This window comes from Meleagris gallopavo, chromosome 22 (assembly GCF_905368555.1).
Source record: "Meleagris gallopavo chromosome 22, MGAL_WU_HG_1.1, whole genome shotgun sequence".
Taxonomy (NCBI): domain Eukaryota; kingdom Metazoa; phylum Chordata; class Aves; order Galliformes; family Phasianidae; genus Meleagris; species Meleagris gallopavo.
Genome location: NC_139425.1, coordinates 3,649,152 through 3,668,843, shown reverse-complemented (window position 1 = coordinate 3,668,843; position 19,692 = coordinate 3,649,152). Strand labels below are relative to the sequence as shown.

Genomic DNA, 19,692 nt, shown 5'->3' with positions numbered 1-19,692 from the left:
CCGTCACAAGTGCGCACATAGGTGGAGCTTTGCTGTCGGTTGCCGTGGCGTTCCTATTGTTGGCATTGGCCTGCCCGAGTCCACCAAGGACTTTCAGTGGGACATTTTCACAAGCGGTGAAAAATAAAGGATTGATTGAAGCAACCAATGGAATGGATTGGTGTTGCCATTGATCAGTGCTGTGGCTGTGACCGTGCTGGTGTTTGATAGCAGTGCTAGCAAAGTGAAGCTATCCTGGGTATTTTTCACCAAGAAGTGAAGGGGCAGTGACTTAGCAGAAGGGATCCCTGTCTTGGTGGGAAAGAGCAGCGCAGCTTCTCTGTTTCTCTGTCTCCTTAATTTCTCTCCCCGCCCCTCCTCTGCACTCTCCAGGACTTTCCCTACATCCTAACCTCATCTGTTCCTTTTGGGGTGACTTTTAACGTGTCTTGGGTGGAGAGTCATGAACATCAGTCGTGTGTTTATAGCATGTTCCTCTTGGAGGGTGTTATCCTACTCAGGTTATGAACTTTAATATTTCCTTCAGCCTGCTCCATGTCAGTTGTCAGTCATTGGTTCTCCTGTCTTATTTGTTGGTTGGTTGGGTGAATGTTTTAATTCCTTTTCTGGCCCAAAGTATTTGGGAAGGAAGCCTTTGTTAGTCTTCAGTCCCTTTCCAAAACCCCGGGCAAGTTTGGGTTTGGGGGAAACGTTGGCGGCAAAAGGGGTTTTTCAGGGGTTTTTACTGGGCATCCCGGTGCCCGGTGCTGGGGGTTCCCCCCAAGGCGGACTTTGCATTCCCCCTTTGGTGCAATTGGATCCTCAAACCTTTTTTCCCGCCCCCCGGGGTCCCCTTGGTGGGTGCACGGGCCCTTTGTGGTCAAAGGCTCCCCCGTTTGGGGTCCCGCGCGGCCCTTTAGGGGACGCGTGTTCGTCAAGATGGTTTTGAGGCTTCTGGGGGGTGGAACCCCCCTTTTTACCTGCAAAGAGCCTGCGGGGGCTGCAGTTTTCAAATTTGAGAAGCAAATTGTAGAGGTGAAAGGGGGGGTTCTAGCTTTGTTTTGGCTTTGCCCCCTCATTTTGGGGGCGGGGAAAATTTTTTATGGGCCCGTTAAAATGTACCCCAGGGTAGCTTGTGATGGCAACTTTGTGCTACAATTAGACTTAGAATCTTTCAATACGTGTTAGAAAATATTTCTCATTCTCAAAGGATTTAAAATAATTACAAGTCATTCTAATTTGTCTATACAATTTCTATCAACTGCGTGGTGATTTAAGTGATCCAGTAATTACAATAAATATAAATTTAATATACATACATATAGTGTTGTAATTATCCAAATCACTAGAGGTAATATATTTTTTGCTTTAATCTCTTTTGGTTTCATGGCTTTAAGAGCTGCTCTTTGCTTTAGACCTTACATCCACCCCATAGCTTATCCCTATCAGTAGGCAGTACCTAATTTATGCACTCTTAATTAACACTGTGAGGAGTTTCCTCTCTGGTTGTGATAGGAGCTTGGCTCCTTCACATGCACAGTCAGCCAGTTTTGCTTGAATTTGGCTGCTGCTGGCAGATCTGCAGCCCTTAAATCCAGGTGTCTTCACTCTGGCGAAGACCCACTGAGTATGATGCATTTCTTCCCCACCAGTGCTGGGTTCTTAGGCTTTGTTCAAAGATGGGCATTGCTAAAAAGAGAGGGTGAGAGAAGAAAGCAGTCAATTTCTGACCTGGATGTAAGCAACCCAGGAGTTCCTGTAGGTGTGAAATCTCAGAGCAGAGGGTTTGAAGTGGCCCTGGACCACCACATCCATGCTGGGATGGTAGATATGTGTTGTATTTTGGACCTACTGTGAATGGGAAAAGCTTTGCTGATGGCAAAGAAAAGAGTAAGATGAAGGCCTCTGTCAAGGAACCCAAAAAAGGGCAATGAGTCAACATAACACAAGGAAATAGGCTTCTCCATGTTACCAGTCTGGGCTGCAGCATCCAGCACATCTGAGATGGGCCACATCTGCATCAATTTCACTTGGTCTGTCACACCCATAAAGCTTAGAGTATTTTTATTTTAACCTTGGAATGGATATGCTCACACCTCTTTCTCCCAGCATCTCCTATGTCTAAATAGAGATTGGGAATCGGAATGCTGATATGCTCTTTGGTTTAAATGCCTTTATACTAGGAGGGACAATAGGGGCAAGACTAATCACTCTGTTCTTGCTGTTAGCAAAAGTCAGCTGGCATCTGCTTGAGCAAAATGCTGTGGGAGCTTTGTGGTGCATGAGGAATATCTCAGCCCAAAGCTGTTCATGCTCCAGTTCAGTACCAGTGTCCAAGCACTCTGGGCTGTCTGTGAGAAGGAACAAAGCAGGAGCTGGAGAGATTCAGGATCTGGGAGAGTGGAGGGTTGATGGTGGGACAGCATGAGTCCAAAATACAAAGCAAAGCAGTAACGATATATCAGAAAAACAACGGCATTTTAAAATCCATCCAAAGCTGCTGGTATACATATATACATATATATATATATATATATAGTTAGATGGGAAGGGGAAGGAGAGGGGGCTCCTGATACTTTTATTCAGATGACTAAAGAGCTCATGTTAATATTCACTTTTTAAAACACAGTGACGGCCTGTGTGTAAAATGAGCTTTGAAGTGCAGAGCTGACAAACCCCAGGGGAAAGCATGTCTTTTATTAACAACTGCTGGTACACTTCAGGAACCTTATTTTAATGTTTGGTGAAAACGTTTTCTGTGAGAGAAAAAAGAATCGCTGGGCTGAGAAATTCCTTGGAAGGGGCAGCAGGGTCTGGTGACAATTTGCCCTCATGCTTCCTTCTTCATCAGGGCTTGGAGTGGGAGGAGGACCGGTCCATGATGGCAGTTATTGAGTTGCCATAAATGAATCACGGTGTGATGCAGTTCCTTGTTTTGTAGGCTGGTGACGTGGCAGATGTGCAGAGGAATATTTTCTTTATGTTTTTAAGTGCAGAGCTGACTTAAGGCCCAAGGCTGCTTTTGGATTTCAGTGGCATGCTTGGTTCTGGTTCTTCAAAAGAGACTTGGTTGCTTCTGGAAAATGTTCTAGCAAAGAAGCAATGTTACCGTGTTATTTATGTATATCTGTGGCTTTATTTTAAACACATTTTTATAATGCAGCAAGTAGACCCAAATAGGAGATGCAGACCTTGTCTTCTAAGATGATCTCCTGAATAAACCATAGTTTCAGCTGTTGGAGTCCTTGGACTAAACGCTGAGGTTTCTACCCATAACCCTGGACCTCCCACTAGCTAACTGCTTACCTTGCGGGCGTCTCATCTTCAAAAATTATGCACGACCTCACAAGGGTTTATTAGAGAGATTCTTGTATTAAGGTCACGATGGAGTAAATGACTTGTCTAAGGCTGCAGAATGAGGTAGGTATCAATGATGTGATTAGACATCTGCAGTTCTTGGCTTTGAGATTTGGGGATCAGAGAGTGGCTGATAGAGAATGAAATACGAGCATTCTGAATTTTTTATGTTGCAGTTCAAGTATATTTGGGCTAGATTCATCAAAGGAATAACCGGGAGAGATATTTTTCATTTGTAGAATCTTAATGAATACATGACACCGTTATTCATTATTTATCTACTTTCACATGTTAATTAATAGTTCTACTGGCCATTTATGATTTTTCCTATATTTATAGAAAGCCGTCACTTCAAAAGTATTTAATTGTGCTGCTGTTTGTTACCTTTTGTAAAACTGCCTCAATATTAGGGAGGACTCAATATTGCTACAGCTTTTAAGCATATAACCAAAGGAAGAAAATTCCATATTTTTCTGTTCCTTTGAGTCATGTCGTAAGTGTGTGGTTTTCCTTCCCCCAAATGCTTTTTACAGTGCAGCTGACATAAATTAGCCAAGGAAACTGGTGTTTCCTGTACGGGTAGGAACCACTAGAGGACACCACCAGACGATGGTGAAGCAAGCAGGCACTGCTGTCAACAGAGAAACTGAAAAAAAGGGGTGGGAATGGGGAAGCGCTGTTCCTACCATCCCCTGGGGATGGATGGAGCTAATCCAGCATCTTATTGCCAGCCAGCAGATACGGGCTGGAAATGCACAGCTCCTTGCAACACCTCATCATCCTTGCATCTTGTGATGCCAGAACGGATCTGCTTGGAGGAGCAATTTGCTGCTGGGGGATGGAGAAGGTCTCTGAGCCTTTTCTGACCACAGCAGTTTCAGCTAGCTCAGAACCTGCAGTTGTTGGAGATTCACCTGGCTTTCTTTTGAGGTTTCCTGGAGCATTAGCAGCCTTAAATGAAGTAATTCAGAAGAGGGTAATGGTGGTGACATCTGACTTGGTCATAGGCTGAGTCTGCATTAGCCTGGGATGAAGCTGCAAACATATGTGAGAGCCTGCTAGAACGTGGGCAAATCATGGCAAATGTAAAACCAACAACAAAAAAATCTCTCCTTCATTGAGCTGTGGAGCCATGGGACAGGCTCCAGGGAAGGTGCAGAGCTTCTGTGACACACTGGGAGAAGCTCTGGGAGGTTTATAGCCTCGCCTCCTCCCAAAGTTCTGTCGGCAGCCAGAGCGCCCAAATGGGGAGGCACGGACTGGTTTTGCCTTTTTAAGAAATTGCTTTTAAATTGGTTATGGCCCAGTGTTGAAACAAAAGTCCCAATGGAGCAACTGGAATGGACCTTCATGCTGCACTTCGGCCCTTCTTCCCATCCAAACCAAAGTCCTCTGCTTTTCCAAAGGAACGGCCACCTCTGTAGCTTCTGTGACACCCCTGGAGGCCGCAGGGACTCGGGGCCATCACTGGGCTCCTACTGCTGTCCTGGTGCAGCAGAGGACACCAGTCCCAGTCCTGCCCTCTTCGCATGGCTCACCTGAGGCTGCACGGAGCTCAGGGCCATCCGCTGGACTTGTCTCCTATAAGCACAGCAGCTTATAGGACAGCAGTCCCAGTCCTTCCCGTTTCCTCAGAGCTCGGGAAAGAAGAGGTGAGAGCTCTTGGGAAAGGATGAGGATGGAGGACGGGGAAGAAGGGGCGGCAGGGAGCAGCAGCTGGCGCAGGGGCTCTCTGGCACATGGTGACATTTCAAGGCCAGGATGGAAATCGAGAGCCCCTGGTGCACTGCTGACGGATGTAGCAGCGTCTCCAGGCAGACACGATGTTGGGGTGCCTGCCCTGCCTCGATGGAGGTGGATCCACCTCCATGGGTTCCTCCTCTAGCGGGATGTCCACCTCTGTGGGCTCGACGCTGCTCTCTGGTGGTTTGACATCCGCCGGCCCAGGTTTGCTGCTGCTCCCCTGAAGCCGTGGCTTCTTTGGTGGAGGATCCATCCTCCTCCATGAAGGACAACACAAAAGGTGGGAAGGGACTCATCTCCAGCACTGTGTGCAGATTTGGGTGCTGCAACATAGAAAGGACATAAAACTGTGCAAGAGCATCCAGAGGAGGGCTGTAGAGGTGGGCAAGGTGTGTGATGAATTTGCTTTTGAAAACCCAATAGTACACACACGGAAGACCCTGCCTCCTATGGGATGTTTTTAATGCTAGAGGCTTTTCCCATCACTGATAGGTCTGTGATGAGACTGAGGATATTTCTACAGGTAATTTTAACCAAATCCACCAATAAATGTTTCTCAATTTTTTCCACCAAGATGATTAAAAAAACCCACACATATACGTTGTGGTTTATTTTTGTTTGCAATAACCAAGAAGGTTATTTTTGCTGTTAAACTTCCAGAGGTTTTTAGGCCTAAAATTGAATGGACAGTAGAAGATTTTAAAAGTGATTTCCAAAAGAGCTTTCCTGCTCTCTTTTAATTTACTTGTTGAAAAGCTAGAAATTGGAAACATTTTTTCCTTATAAGAATGAAAATATTTTGGAGAACATCTAGGTGGATTTCTAATGAATTTATGGGAATTATGTGGTTTAAAAATGTATGCATTTATTTTCCTCATTCTCAGTGAAAGGTGGATTTTTTTTCTAGTTGCATCATAGACTAGGAGCCCCTGTGGTGAAAACTTTCTCCACCAAATGGTTACATATCCAGTGTGCCTTATGTAGATTAAAAGTTGAGCTAGCAAAACAAACAAATTTTTTAATGGAAAACTGTTTTTGCCTTTTTCTCAGGACGGTGTTGGCTTTCAGTGAGAACTATCCTGCCTTTCTTTACCTCAAACCAGAAGTGGGGTAAAGCAAATCCTTCAGGCATGCCTTCCAGCGCAGCAGCAATCACTTCCTCCAGAGACTGGAAAGTGCCATCTTGCTCTTCAGAACCTTTCCAAATACACTCGCAGTGCATTTCCTGGAGAAGCAGAGCATTACCTGCTTGCTGTGGGATTTTTCAGACCCAGAACTGCTCATATTTCCACTGGGAAAGTGCAAAGTGAGCCTTGGCGCAGTCCCTGCCCGGAGGAGGTAAGAATGCATTGAGCATTTATTTTTTAACTGAGGATTTCTTAATTGATCTTATCTTTACCGTGTGTCTGTCACCCATGGTGCTGGAACAGCTGCCCAGAGAGGCTGTGGATGCCCCATCCATCCCTGGAGGTGTTCAAGGCCAGGTTGGATGGGGCGCTGGGCAGCCTGGGCTGCTATTAAATGTGGAGGTTGGTGGCCCTGCCTGTGGCAGGGGGTTGGAGCTTCATGATCCTTGAGGTCCCTTCCAACCTTGGCCACTCTGTGATTCTGTGATTCTGTGTTTGTTGCGCACAGACCTCAGCTTGTGAGCCGGGCTGTGCTTTTCTGAGGCTCCTCCTGTCGTGTCCTTCCGTGAGCCGAGCACCAGGGGGTGACAGAGCCCCGCATACCGCCACCGAGGAGTGACACCCCTCGAAAGCTCCTTCCAGGAGCGGCCCAGGGGGAGGGGAGCCGCTAGGGAACCTCGAGTGCCAAATGCACCCCTGGGTACCCAAAGGGACCCACTCCTCCTGCCTATGTCCTGCGCCTCCACCACTTCAGCCAGGGAAAGATGCTTGTGTTTAAAGAAAAAAAAAAAAAAAAAAGAACTGGAAAACAACAACCACCTGCCTTTAAAACAACTGAGAGAACTGTAGATTTGCTGGAGTAAAGGAGAAGATTAAGTTTGTGTTGCAAACTTAGTTTCAAAACTGATCTGTCTTCCCTGTCTTTCTCTGCAAACAAAATGCTGTTTAAAAATTGCTGTTTGTGTATAGGAAGATGGTTTTCTCTCCAGATCTGATCAGGTTCACAAAAAACTAGAATGCAGCTGATGCCCAGATATTTAAGTTAATACTACTTGTCCAGGAGAAAAAAAATACAACATTTGGCATTGAAAAGTAGAGGAAAAGCAAATTTGATGAGCATTTGGCTTTTTCAGTAGCTAGCTATGCCTGACTGGAAGCTGAAGGGAAAACAAATATAATGATTTGTGTGAGATTGAATTTCATTTCCAACTGAAAATACAAAATCTGTCACCTGCACATTCACTGTAAGCTGTGGGGCGCAGGATGCTCCAGCAGCACACTGAACCAGTGTGTGTGTCCTCCTGTCCCGCTGCCACCTGTGTCCCCTAAAATGAAGGTCGTCCATGTATCAGGACTTGGCTCCCTCCCAAAAAGTGCGGAGATGGGAAAAGTGGGTCCCCAGGCATTTGTACCGCAGGCAGCGAGCCTGCATTTGGCTGCTTGGCTGACCAAGCCTGCTGGAGCAAAATCTCTGAGACCTTAAGATGTACGAATAACATTTGGCTTGAGTCCATTTCCTCAGTGCCGGACAGCTTGCTGCTGTATGAAGTTTTTTTTATTCAGGTCCTCAGAGTCAGACCCTTGCCCAGATCCAGCTGTCCCTGGTAATTAAATTTTAATGCCTCAAGCTGGGTGTTTGCATTGGTGTTTTAAAAGAGGCTGGGAGCAGTCTGCTATGGTCACCTGCAGGCTTTGAAGCTCTCATCTGCTGGCAAGGGGAAGGTCCCACCTCCTTGGTTCCAGCTGAGCTGGTGTGACAGTTCTCCAGCCCCAAAAGGAGAACTAAAGGGATTCCTCTTGTGCAGGCAGTGAGGGCTTATAGTGTGAAAAGTGTGGGTCTGAGGAATGCAGTAAGTTTTCTTGAGATGGCCGTGGAGCAGTGAATGCCTGCCCTGGATATGGGGGGCTGTTTGGGAGGATGAAGAGGAGATGCCCTCTCTCCCAGCATAGCCTCTGAGCAGAGCTCTTGCATGCAAGCAGCTCGTGCAGCAAGCTCAGTGAGTGCAGTGTGAGCTATAAATAGGCATTCTATCACTTCGAGTCAAATGGTTCTTCCTCACATTGTGTTTTTCTGATGGATTTAATTAGAATTTAGAAATTTAATTAGAATTTAGTTGTTTGGGCTCTGCTTGGGTTGTGTTTTGGGAGCCCAGTGCTTGTGGTGGCTCTTGCCATGGCACCGCTTGGCCACCTGAAGGCACCTGTGCTGCCTGCGTTGTAGCAGCTGCTGATGTGCCCCAGTATGTTTCCAGAGCCACCACAGCCCATGCTGGCAGCACATGGAACTGGAGCAGGGCTAAGGCCAAGGAGAGTCATGGGGCTGATGGATCCACTCTGCTGTACAGGAACAGAGGGAGCATGAGAGGGAGGTGGCTAGAAACCAACCACACTGATGGGTGAGACTTTTCTCCTTAAACTGTTGCATTGTAATTACTGTGCAAACAGAAGACTTGGGTAATTATTCTGTGATTTTTGTGGGTGTAAATTTAACAAGTCATTCCCATACTACTTCTTCTACAAGTCATTCCCGTAGTACTTTTTCCTTTAAGTTTTTCTCCTTAACTGAGTGCTCTCAGTTTCTGTATGGGTGAAATATTGCTAGTTAACAACCTGAGTACGAAACAGCTCTGAACACAGATGAGTAGCAGGGGCTGGTACTGCTGCCAGGCAAACTCTGTTTGCAGTAAGGATGTGAGAGCAACAGCAAATGTTTTCGCAGATGCAGGCTGTGACCCAGCTCAAAGCACAAGCTCAGGGATGCCAAGTAGGTCTTGCAAGGCTTCTGAGAACCTTCTTGTGCCTGCCCAAACCATTGTGGCTAATGAGATCCAAAGGGACACTCTAACAATCAAATCCTGTATTTAAGTGCTGGGGTTCATACAGAGACCTGAGAGAGGACAGTGGGGTTTGCCTCTACAGGGCTCTAGTAGCTAGAGTTTATTAGCCTAGCTAATAAACTCTCATAAGTTGGCAGAGAATAGATTATGATGAAAAGCTATCTTTGGGATATTCTTTGGGCTTATTTTTTCTGGCTTTAGCATATAGCACAAAATATCATGAATCCCAAGTCACACTCATGTATTGTTAGAGAAGTTTCCATGGAAGTCAGTGAGGTTTCCCTCTTCAGTTCGTCATAATACTCTGAATTTTTCTGTTCAGCATTAAGCACAGCAACAAATCAGAGCAGATGTGGCTCAGTGAAACCATCTCGCAGCTTAGGATGAGTGAGGTGGTTACAAACAGCTTTGAATATGTGTATGCTGTGTGTTTGTGTACAATATAGCCAGACAAACCTCCACTGCTGTTTTGTTTGTGCTGCAGAACAGATGACTTGGAAAAGGCTCTCGAGTAAGTTATAAATTGTTTCCTGTCACTGTGCTGTCATCTTGTTTTGCTGCTCCACTCCTTCCTATTGCATTTGTTTCCTTCCTCCTTCCCTTTCCCTATATTAAAGCAAAGCTGAAAGTACCTGTGCTGGAGGCATCTATTGCCTTGCTCATGGTGTTGTTATTAAATCCCCCAGGTTTGGTCTGCCTGTTCTAAGAAATAAACCAGAGCCCATTGGTGAGCAGCTGATTTTCTGCTGGTTGAATGAAGATGCTGTCTGAAGCAGTTTCTTCTTTTCTGCTTGTCGTTTGTTTCCCATATGAACACTCTTTGGCATAAACATGTCCTGCTGAGTATTAAGCCTGACATAGACCTGCCTCCACTGCCACAGTGATGTTTTGTCCAAACCCATGTTATCCAAAACCAGGCTGGCTTGTCATTCTGAGGTCCCTATGGAAAGCAGGAGGTTGTGCCCACCAAGTACCAGGTGTCCTCTGGATTGTCTCAGTGTCCTTGATCAACTTCTGATGTCTGCATAAGGACAACACCCTCCATTTTGAAGGACTTGGCTGTAGAAATAAAGTTGAGTAGGTTGTGCTTTGGCTTAATGAAAAAGGTTATGCTTTTCTTTCTCTTGTTTTCCTTTGTAAAGTCCATTGAATCCATTTTGCTTTTTCAACAAGGAGTATATATGGTACTCCAGGGGAAAACAAAAAGATTTTGAGAGGGAGTGGGGGAAGAAAACAAATCATTTACTTAAGAATTGGAGAAGTGTTCTCAAAAAGGGATTATGAAATATGGTGACAGTATCTGAATTGGTAAAGTAGTATGAGAAACAATTTTCTTCTCCCAGGAAAGTGTGTAAGATTTTGAATCAGAAGGAATAACTTGAATTCAGACACTTTTGCTAATCTGTTAATTTATTTGCTTTATTTGAACAAACTCATTGCTGTCCTGACATCTTTTTAATAGTTCATCTAGCTTTAAGCATTTTTAATTTGAGCTTTAAATACATTTTTCTTCCCTTTTGTAAATAAATAAATAAATAAACACCCCCAGATATGAAAGTGACCCTTTCTTCTGATCAGCTTCCATTTAATAGATGTGCATTTTTCAAAGGGAGAATTACATTAAGCTTTTACTGATGAGCTTCATAGACTGGATGTGGCCAAGATATGTGCCTGGCTTAAGTCCTGCTTGTGTTGCTTGTCTTGCCTGTGAGCTGAGTGGAGAAATAGGATGAGATGGTGAAGAGCACAAGAGAGAAATGTTCCTCATACTGTTATATGCTCCTGTTACTTCCAGAGTTCTGGGACTTCAACCTGACATGTTCTGGATTTGAACATCCCCAAGTCTGGAGGCTGCCTGCTGCCTGGTGTGGGCTTATCTGTGCAGGAGGCAAGCTGAAGTGCTCTGTGCCGTTGCCGTGCCTTTTAAATGTAAGTGCAGAGCTCTCTTGTTCAGTGCCTTGGAAAATAACTGATGACAAAAGAGATTGGGCGTTCGGATAAGATAAGAATTAAATTGAAAATTTGTCCTGAAACAACAATGCTCTTGAACTTTTCAAGAGATGCAAAAAGTTGTGCTTGTTTTCAAAACAGTTTTTCAGTTTTCTTCATCTCCTGAAATTGTCTGTGCTGACATTGTACACAAGCACTAAAGCAATCAACAGCTCCAAGCAGCGCGGGGTGACAGTAAATTTGCCTCAGTAAGACTCCATCGTGGCAAACTTCCCTGTCTCTGTTTTGTCACGGCAAAACACCGCAGGAGGTGTGAGCACCACATGTGGCTGAAAGCCTTTGGAGAAACTTCTGTAATTTGTGAAGCAAGGCCTGACCCCCCAAGGCTGTTAATTTCCAAGAAGGACCCAAGCTGAAATGTTCGTACTGTCCCAGCTTCCGAAGGCACTGAAATGTGCGCTCAGCTTTAAGTACACGTTTCCATTTACCTGAACGAGTAGTCAGTATAATTAACCATGTGCAAGTGTACCCCTGAAGAGGAATTACATGCTTCAGTCCTAGATCTGTATCTTTGAGCCTCCTTGCTTGGATGAGTTGCAATTTATTCCTCTTGGACTGCGGCCTTGTGCCTTCCTCCTCAGAGAAAATTCCCATAGTTCCTGTATAATTAGATTAGCTCTGCCTAGGCCTACCTACAACGGGCAGAATAAATTGTTTCTAACCTCCCCAGACCCCACTGAAAATGATACTCGTGGTCCCTCCACATGGGAGCTTGTACTTAGAGAGATCACAGTGACAGAAAACAGCCTTTTTAAAATGAGGAGTTATATAGTGGTAACAGCAGGACCAGTGAAGCTTGAGAGAAGAGGATGCTGTATGGGAACTGTTGATCACGGCCTGAACCTCTGATTGACCACCTGAGGCAAGCAATGATTCAGCCACAGGAGCACAGGTGAAGGCAAATCAGCTGTGCTGCAGGAAGGGGTGGAGGCTGGCTGCACCTCTCCTAGATCCCATTTAAGTGCTGACTGCCACTGAGAGAGGATCTCTTTCTGGAGATCAGTCCTTGTGTGAGCCTATGACGCTGGTGAGCATTTCCACTTATTTTGATTATCTTTCCACTGTGGTAATCTTACTAAACCTAACCTCTATATACTTACTGATTGTACAGTTGTACACCTACTGATTGTACAGATGTGTTAAATGAAATGGGTCCCTGTGAGTTACCTGTACTGCCTGGGGCTCAAGCTGGTATGCTTTGCATGGAGACAAGCTGCTGGGCTTCAGAGGATGCTTTGCACCCCGGCAGACACATTGCTCCAGCTCTCCTCATTTTGCAGTGAGCCTTTGAAATTCAAAATTTTCTCATTTTGCATTCATTGTCTAAATCCACTGAACTAAAGTCCAGAAGACAGGAAGTTCATAAGGACATTGGGGTAGATACTGAAATAGCTGGCTCTTTGTTGGCTCTTGCTATTTATTTAGAAGATACAGGATGGAATGGTGCGTTTTCTGACAAACCTGCCAATAAATGTACATGGTAGGCAGCACAGGGCCATTGCCAATATGTGACAGTCCTAAATGTTGGTAAACAATTCAAAATTACCACATGATCAGAATGAGGTAAAAATTTAATCTAGTACTGAATCAAGGACTAAAACTTACAATATCAGTTGCAGTATGCTGCCTAGTAATCAGGTATAAGTAAATACATCTTGCTAAGGTTGTATATCTAGTTAGCACACGGTGTGAAAATTAAAGAATTAGCATATTTGTGGCAAATAAAACATTATGCTTTCACGCAAGTGACTGTCCTTATTTAATGTCTTGTTTTTTTTATTTAGGGTAGCTGCAGAGACTCATCCTATACGTGTTCAGTGGAGCCAGTTGAATTATATGTTTAGAGTAATTCATCAGATAAATTCATGTCCATGAATAATCTGCATTCAGATCACGACCTTTACCAAGCTGTGCATTTTCCAGGGCTCCAAGCTTTCAGCTGATGTGAGCATAGACAAGAGGAGCACAGAGACATTTTTCATAATCTCCTCCACTCCAGGAACAGTCTCACTTTAGGAGCAAGGCAGGAAAGCCTCAGCCCCAGGGAATGTTCCGAAATGGAAAGAAAGATTTTTTTTTTTTTGAGGATGGGAGGCAGCTGCTCCCAGCCAGGGCACTGCTGTTGCCTCTTGTCCCTAAGCCTGGGCTGCTGAGGAGCCACTGACCAGATGATGGATAGTTCTAGAATGTTACATTTTGTCTCTCCGTTGCTGAACTCTGGGAAATGAGGCAGGGCGGTGCATCCAGCTGATGTAGGTCCACATATGTTCATTCTCCAAAACAGCTGGCTGCTTACCCTGGCACTAGCCTGACAGGAAAACACTACAGCAGCAGCTCACTGCTGATGGCAGCTCTTGCTGTGAGAGCTGAACTCATTTTGCACACCTTAGCGCATTAGAGAGAAGATACAATTAAAATAGTGTGTCAGGCACCATGGGCAGAGCTTAGAGGAACGCAGAACAAGCTGTTGTAAGCATTGTAGCATCCTATACGTGGATGTATACAAGGAGAATGTTTTACTCCTTATGCCAAAACATGAATAGGAAATAAAATAGCTGGAAAGCAACAGGGCTGTGTTGTTTCAGGAACGAGTCAGAGATTTCCATGCAGTAAATATTGCTAAGTGCCCCTGGCCACAACAGGCAGCTGTGGAGAAGTTTGGACCTTTGTCTCTTAATAATAGGTATATTTGGTGCTAGTGATTTTTAGAAGTTCCTTTTCTAGTATTGTAGTATCATTTGTTTTCAGTAATTCCACAGAGCTTTGTACTGCTGTTTGTAGAAATATCTTACCAATGCTGCAGTGTTCTTTGATTGCTGCTTGTCTTTAAGATTGTAGGTAAAGTTTTGTATAACCTACTGCTACTGGAGCAGGCTGCAGCTTCTCAGGTCCTCAGGCTCATGTAGGGGAAGGAGAACCAGTCCTGGAGCTGCTGAATTATTTGGCAGGGGTCACAGTGTGTTCAGCTCAGGGGGATTCAATGCTGTGATAAACCAGGTCTTGGTGGAAGTGCTCGTCCTGTGGGACTGGCAAGACAACTTAGTCTTGGGGTTGGATTAGATATAAGCTCTTGTTATGACTTTGCTGTTCCCCCTTGGAATGAAAGCATTGCCTCGGTTTCTCTGTCTGTAAAATGGGGTACTACTAATCTCACTGTAACAATTTCCAGAGGGTAAGAAAAACTCCAAGCAAAAGATGCTGTCCTGTAGGAAATGTGTGTGAAGGAAAATTGAAATAGATACAAAGCACACTGTATACAGTAAGGTTTATTTGCTGTTTCAGCTTGTTCTTTCATCAGGCCATTGAACAATAGCCAAAGAATGGAGCAGATCATTTATTTTTTTTTTACAGGATATTAATGTCCCTCTGTCTTTGAAGCCAATTAACTAGCAGCAGGTTTGTAGCAAAGAACAGAACAGTGCTGGTTTCTTCCTGTTGGAGCTTTTATGACTGTTGCAGAAGCGTGACTGAATGAGGCTTTCATTACTTCATTTATTTTTTTATTTATTTTAGGCTGCTGAAGAATTAATGTGAATAATTTTCCCATTTTACCATCTGCTTTAGACTCTATCTCAAAGGGTTCCCAATGAGCACGGCACGTAAAACCATTTAAAAATGATCCTCTCCACATTTCCTGCACTCAGCAGTCTGCTAATGTGGCCAATAGATCTAGGTGATGGGGCTGCATGATTTAGAGAGGATCATTAAGGTTATGATGAGCTGTGCAACTGTCATGTTTATCCAGTTAGCTGTTTCATTGCAGTGCCCCTTGACACAAAAAATAATTTTGCATTTAACCATTTACAGAGCAGTGCCAGGAACATCCAGCTGGGTGGCTTCCACCTTGAATTCAAGAGTTGATCTACTAATTTCCATCTTATTTCCCTCTTGGTTTTGGCTGGAAATGTCAAGGAGCTCTGGTGAGCTCCATGTAACCAATATGAAGTTAAGTGGTATTTCCACTGGCTTTCAAAGGGTTATGTGCAAACAGTCTTGGCTATCCTGTCTCTGCACCTTAGATAATCCTGTGGTCTACTTGGATCCAAGGGTTTTGGCTTTCAATCTTTGCCTTGCACTCTGCAAAACCTCTAGTCAGTGTCTGTGCTTTGGTGACTCCCGGTGTGATGGACAAATGCTCACTGTCCCTTCTAGGAGGAGGAGAAGAGGAAAGCTGAAGTCTTCAATCTGCCTGTTGAACAAAAATTATTTGCGGCTGATGAATGGCTGAGTAGCAATAAGCAAATTCCCCTGAAAGTACATAGAATGGTCAGCTGTGGCGCAGCAGCGTTATACCGGTTGTGGGATGATTGACATATCTGAAAAATAAAAGGTACAGATCTTAATTTCCTTTGTTTTCTGCAAGTAAGGATCCATGTGGCCACGCCAGCAGCAGTGTGTGCAGTTAGATGTATTGCTGTGAGTGCAGTGTGATCGTAACGAGGTGGTGCGGCGCTGGGACCTCACCTAACTCATCTCCTGGCATTGTGGAAGTGGGAGAAGATGGATGTGCTGCTCCCTCGCCTCTTCCCTCCACGTTTTGTTTGTTGTTCAGAAGACATATGGGCAGCCATGTACCCAAATACACACAGATCTCTCCCTGAAGAATGATGTCATGACAGATTTTTTTGTATACAGAGTAAAATATTATAATGGCACGATTTCTTTCCTTCAAGCAAGAAAATGGTTGAGCAGATCTTCTGTTCTTATGAAAAGCCTGTGAGTCTATTACTTTCCTGGGAATTGGATTTTTTTTTTCTTGAAATGGGCTGCTTTTCTTGCTTTAAAAAAAGTCATATTTTGACTGCCACACAATTTTTACCATGTTTTGTAATAGAATGCATAAAGAACTCTGAATATTTTTGCTTTTGATTTTATATATAGAAAGTCTTAGAATTGCATTTTGAATTACAGCCATCACTTAAATTAAAAACAAACAAACAAAAAAAACCCACCCAAACAAATAAAAAAGCCCTTCAAGCTTTTTATTTCCATAAACTTTTCTATTTACTTGCCCTTTCTGTAGTGCACCTGCAGGGCATTCTCCTCACCCCGACAATCCGCACGGTAATAGAAGTGTGTACAACTGTGCTTGAAAAACCACATCACCCAGCATTCAGACATGCACTCCCCTCGTAGTTTGCAAACCACATTCCGATGGCTGGTTTGTTAATGCTAACATAAACCTGCCACAAAAACCTGATGCGATCCCTCCGCGTCAAAGAGAGTTTGTCCATTGACGTATTGGACTTTGACTGGGATATTTCAAGTACAGAAACAAAGAGACCAAGACGTGAGTCTGGTTGGAAGCCCAGGCAGCCTGTGGTGGGCAGCAGGAGCAGCAGTGGCCAGCCAGGTGTTGGCAGTGGGGTTGGATGTTTCTGTAACATGTGGCCACGGGGGCACTGGAGTGAGGCCTTTCATTTCACATTAGGATTCTTCTCGTATTTGTTAGATAGAACAATATTAACCTTTTGAATTTATTTAGAAACTCATTAGTGCTTTTTCTATAGTCCATTCTTTTTCTGATTAGCTCTCCTCATTACAATTCAAATTTCTTTCTGCTACATTTACCACATTGTCCTGCTTTCCCTCATCCCTATTGTTGCTTGGCTTAATTTATTAAAGCAATGAAAAAGACAGGGAGGATTGGCTGATACAGCACCATCCCTAGGCCCTGGTGTTCTGGGAGGAGGAGAAGAGATGAGACCCCCATGAGCTTGCCTTGGCTGGGTTGGGGGTCCCTTCACACAGATGGATGCAGTCCGGTCCCATGTCATCGTTTCATTCACTCCCCGGTCTAAGAGTTTTTAAATGGAATTCGCTCTGAAAGTTGAGTGTCTACATTGCATCCCAGAACCATGCACAGCGAATGCCCCAGCACGTCTGGCAACCTGTTTTTAAGGTTAGTTTGAAAATTACCTGCATCTCTTTAGTAACTTTTTTTTTTTTCTTTTCTTTTTATTTTTTTTATTTTTTTTTTTTTTTCTCATTATCAAGATGCAAGTGTGGAAGCTTCTGTAATTGCTCCTGTGTTGGTACAACTCCAGTGGAATATGAATTGACATTTTTGGTCAATTATAAGAGACCTAAGCTGATCCCTGTGCTGAGGACAAGGTGATGGGCGGATGTTAAGCTTCACATCTACATTTAGGTATTTGCTGTACTTTTTTGCAAAATATTTTCTGTTAAGAATAGGTGTGTTTAGTCTTTCTTTTCCTTTAGTGTGGCATTTGTTTCTCAAGAATGATGCTGATGTGCTCGTGATCAAAAATGCAATATGCTTTTAACGGGAAGTGATTAAACGCAGTCAGATGACTGAAACCATCCCAATTCTTGTGGTTTTCTGATTGTTGGTGTATTTGAACATCTTGCAGGGGTGAATGAATGTGTTTTCACAGCAGCTATCATAAAACAAGGAAGTTGCAAGGTGTTTTCTTTGAGGCACAAGGGAGTTAACTCACTTGGCAAAGGTTAGAGAGAGAGATTTTGGCAGAGCTACAAAGAGAAGCTAAATTTCTGAATTTCTAATTCAGTGCTTTAATCATAAAATCATCTTTTCTCTGGATTCTTTTCTGCCTGTAATAATTATAGTTTTGGCTAGTTTTATGTCCTTTATAAAAACCTGTCTTTCACACATCTTGTGAAAATGAAAAAAAAAAAAAAAAGATAAAACAATCGTAATTTTCCAAGTGTATAATTTTGGACTCCAGCAGAGGCCTAAAACAAGTAAGGTAATTATTTCAGTCAGCTCAGCGCCATTTGGAGAATTAGACTATTTTGCAAATTATAATTTTAAAGTAAGACCCATGAACTAGAAAAAGCAACATGTAAAATAAATGCCTGTAAGTATCAGCTGCAAGAGAAGAGATGCTGGCTGTGTTTGGCGTGAAGGTGATTGGAGGAAGATGGAAAGATCGTATTAAGGAGAGGAAGGAGGAAAAGAAAGATGTGATGATTTAGGTTACGGGGAGGTTGCCAAGGCGTACTTACTGGGCTGCAATCATTCCTGGTGCAAGCTAAAGAAATAGACTTTCCCCAAGGATGAATTTGGCTTCCAGGCCTGCAGGAGGTTGGGCAGGGGAAGCTGCCAAGAGGCGGTGGGGCCAGCATCAGTGGAGTTGTTAAAGTCTAGACTAGACGTGAGTTTGTTAGTGATGGTTAATTAACTTGTTCCTGGCAATCAGCCACCAGGGCAGGAGGTGGACTTGATTTGCAAGTCTTGATTGCCAGGAAAGTCACCCATAATTGCCTGAGAACTTCTGGCTTTCCGCTTTTCGCCTCAGTCCTGTGTTCCCTGTAAATCTTTGTATAATTTTCTCCTCTCTCCGCAGGCGCTTCACCTCAAATAATACCATTTTTGTGCTTATTGTTATCAGTGTGATTAAACCTCTGCCACTGTCTGATTTTGGAGACTGGTGAACATCAGCCATTCTTAGAGACAGCAGAGCCAGAGTAACCTGTGGCTGCAGAGGGGATGCGGGACAGCGCAGCTAAGGAGAGCGCAGTGTGCTTGTAAGTGGGCTACAGAACATCATAATTAATTCTGGGTAGTTCCCAGCTGCTAACAGCCCTGTTCCCAGGCAGTCCTTCACCTTGGAAGTTTGTTTCTTTTATTCTTCTTTGTGTTCCTAGAGGCAGGAATGGAAGTTGCCACGAGTTTCCACTTGGCAAGTATTGGACTTGTTTACTTTTAACCGAAGCAAATCAGGAAGGAGGAAAAAAAAAGCAATAACCTTAATTGAATTTTACTACTTCCCATATACAGAAACGAAAGGCAAAGCTGAGAAAGCCTGAATGCCTAATCGCATCCTCCTAGCATGATGTTTACTGTAGGAGAAAAGTCTCAGATTATGGCCAGGGCTGTGGCACAGACATGGAGAAGTCCTGGAGGGGCTCAATGCTGTGATATCGCAGGGAGAGAAGGTTGCTGGATCCATGGTGAAGTTGTTGGGCTTGGGGTGTTTGAGGGGAGGATGATGTGTTTTGCTGGGGGACAGTCCCTTGTCAAAAGAGAGAGAGGAGACAAATCTGTGAGACAGGAGCAGTTGCAGATGTAGGAAGAGACTTAGGGGAGTGGATTGCTGCTGAACCAGAGAGGAATAAAAGCAGGAGAATGACATTAGCATGTAATTTCTGGCAGTTGTTTCAGCACATAATAACTTCAATTTAAAAGCTTCTAATTTCCCTCACTTTGTGCCTTATTAAGTCTCCAACCTATATTTAATGGTGGAAATATCACTTTTTGCTTCTCTAATTGTATGCGTGCAGTTGATCTATGTAACCTACTATATCTATACTGGGATTTCTGAAGCATGTGAGGACACCCTGTGTCCTGAGATATGCAAAATTAGCTCAAGCCCTCTCTTGCTTATGTTATTTTATTCCTTTTCTTCCTTTTGTTGAGAGCACAGTAACAAAAGAGTAAGCAATATTGTTTTTCTTGCGCCTTAGATATATGCAATGATTCCAGAGGTGTTTCCAGCATTATGGTTTTCTAACTGTGTGTAACTACATGTTTCACATTAAAAAGAAGTAAAAGCACATATTTCATATTTTTAAGAAAGAAATTGTTTTTGCAATGACAAAGCTTGGGAAAATGCATCCTTTGGCAAGTTTTATTTGACTCCAGAGATTAGTCA

The 19,692-nt window shown here is 43.8% G+C and overlaps 1 protein-coding gene across 10 annotated transcripts in view; it reads left to right on the top strand.

Moving 5' to 3' along the window:
- MYBL2 (MYB proto-oncogene like 2) overlaps window positions 1–19,692 on the top strand; it is a 154,161-nt gene that overhangs the window by 111,469 nt on the left and 23,000 nt on the right. For 7 of the 10 annotated variants that reach the window (XM_085242039.1, XM_085242038.1, XM_085242046.1 and 4 more), the window contains 6 exons: window positions 6,130–6,417; window positions 9,730–10,115; window positions 10,839–10,972; window positions 15,206–15,383; window positions 17,051–17,204; window positions 18,430–18,565. The gene's annotated coding sequence lies outside the window, so the exon portion shown is untranslated. Of the gene's footprint in view, window positions 1–6,129; window positions 6,418–9,729; window positions 10,116–10,838; window positions 10,973–15,205; window positions 15,384–17,050; window positions 17,205–18,384; window positions 18,566–19,692 lie in introns of all 10 variants that reach the window. The other 3 variants (XM_085242045.1, XM_085242044.1, XM_085242047.1) reach the window with 3 other exon arrangements.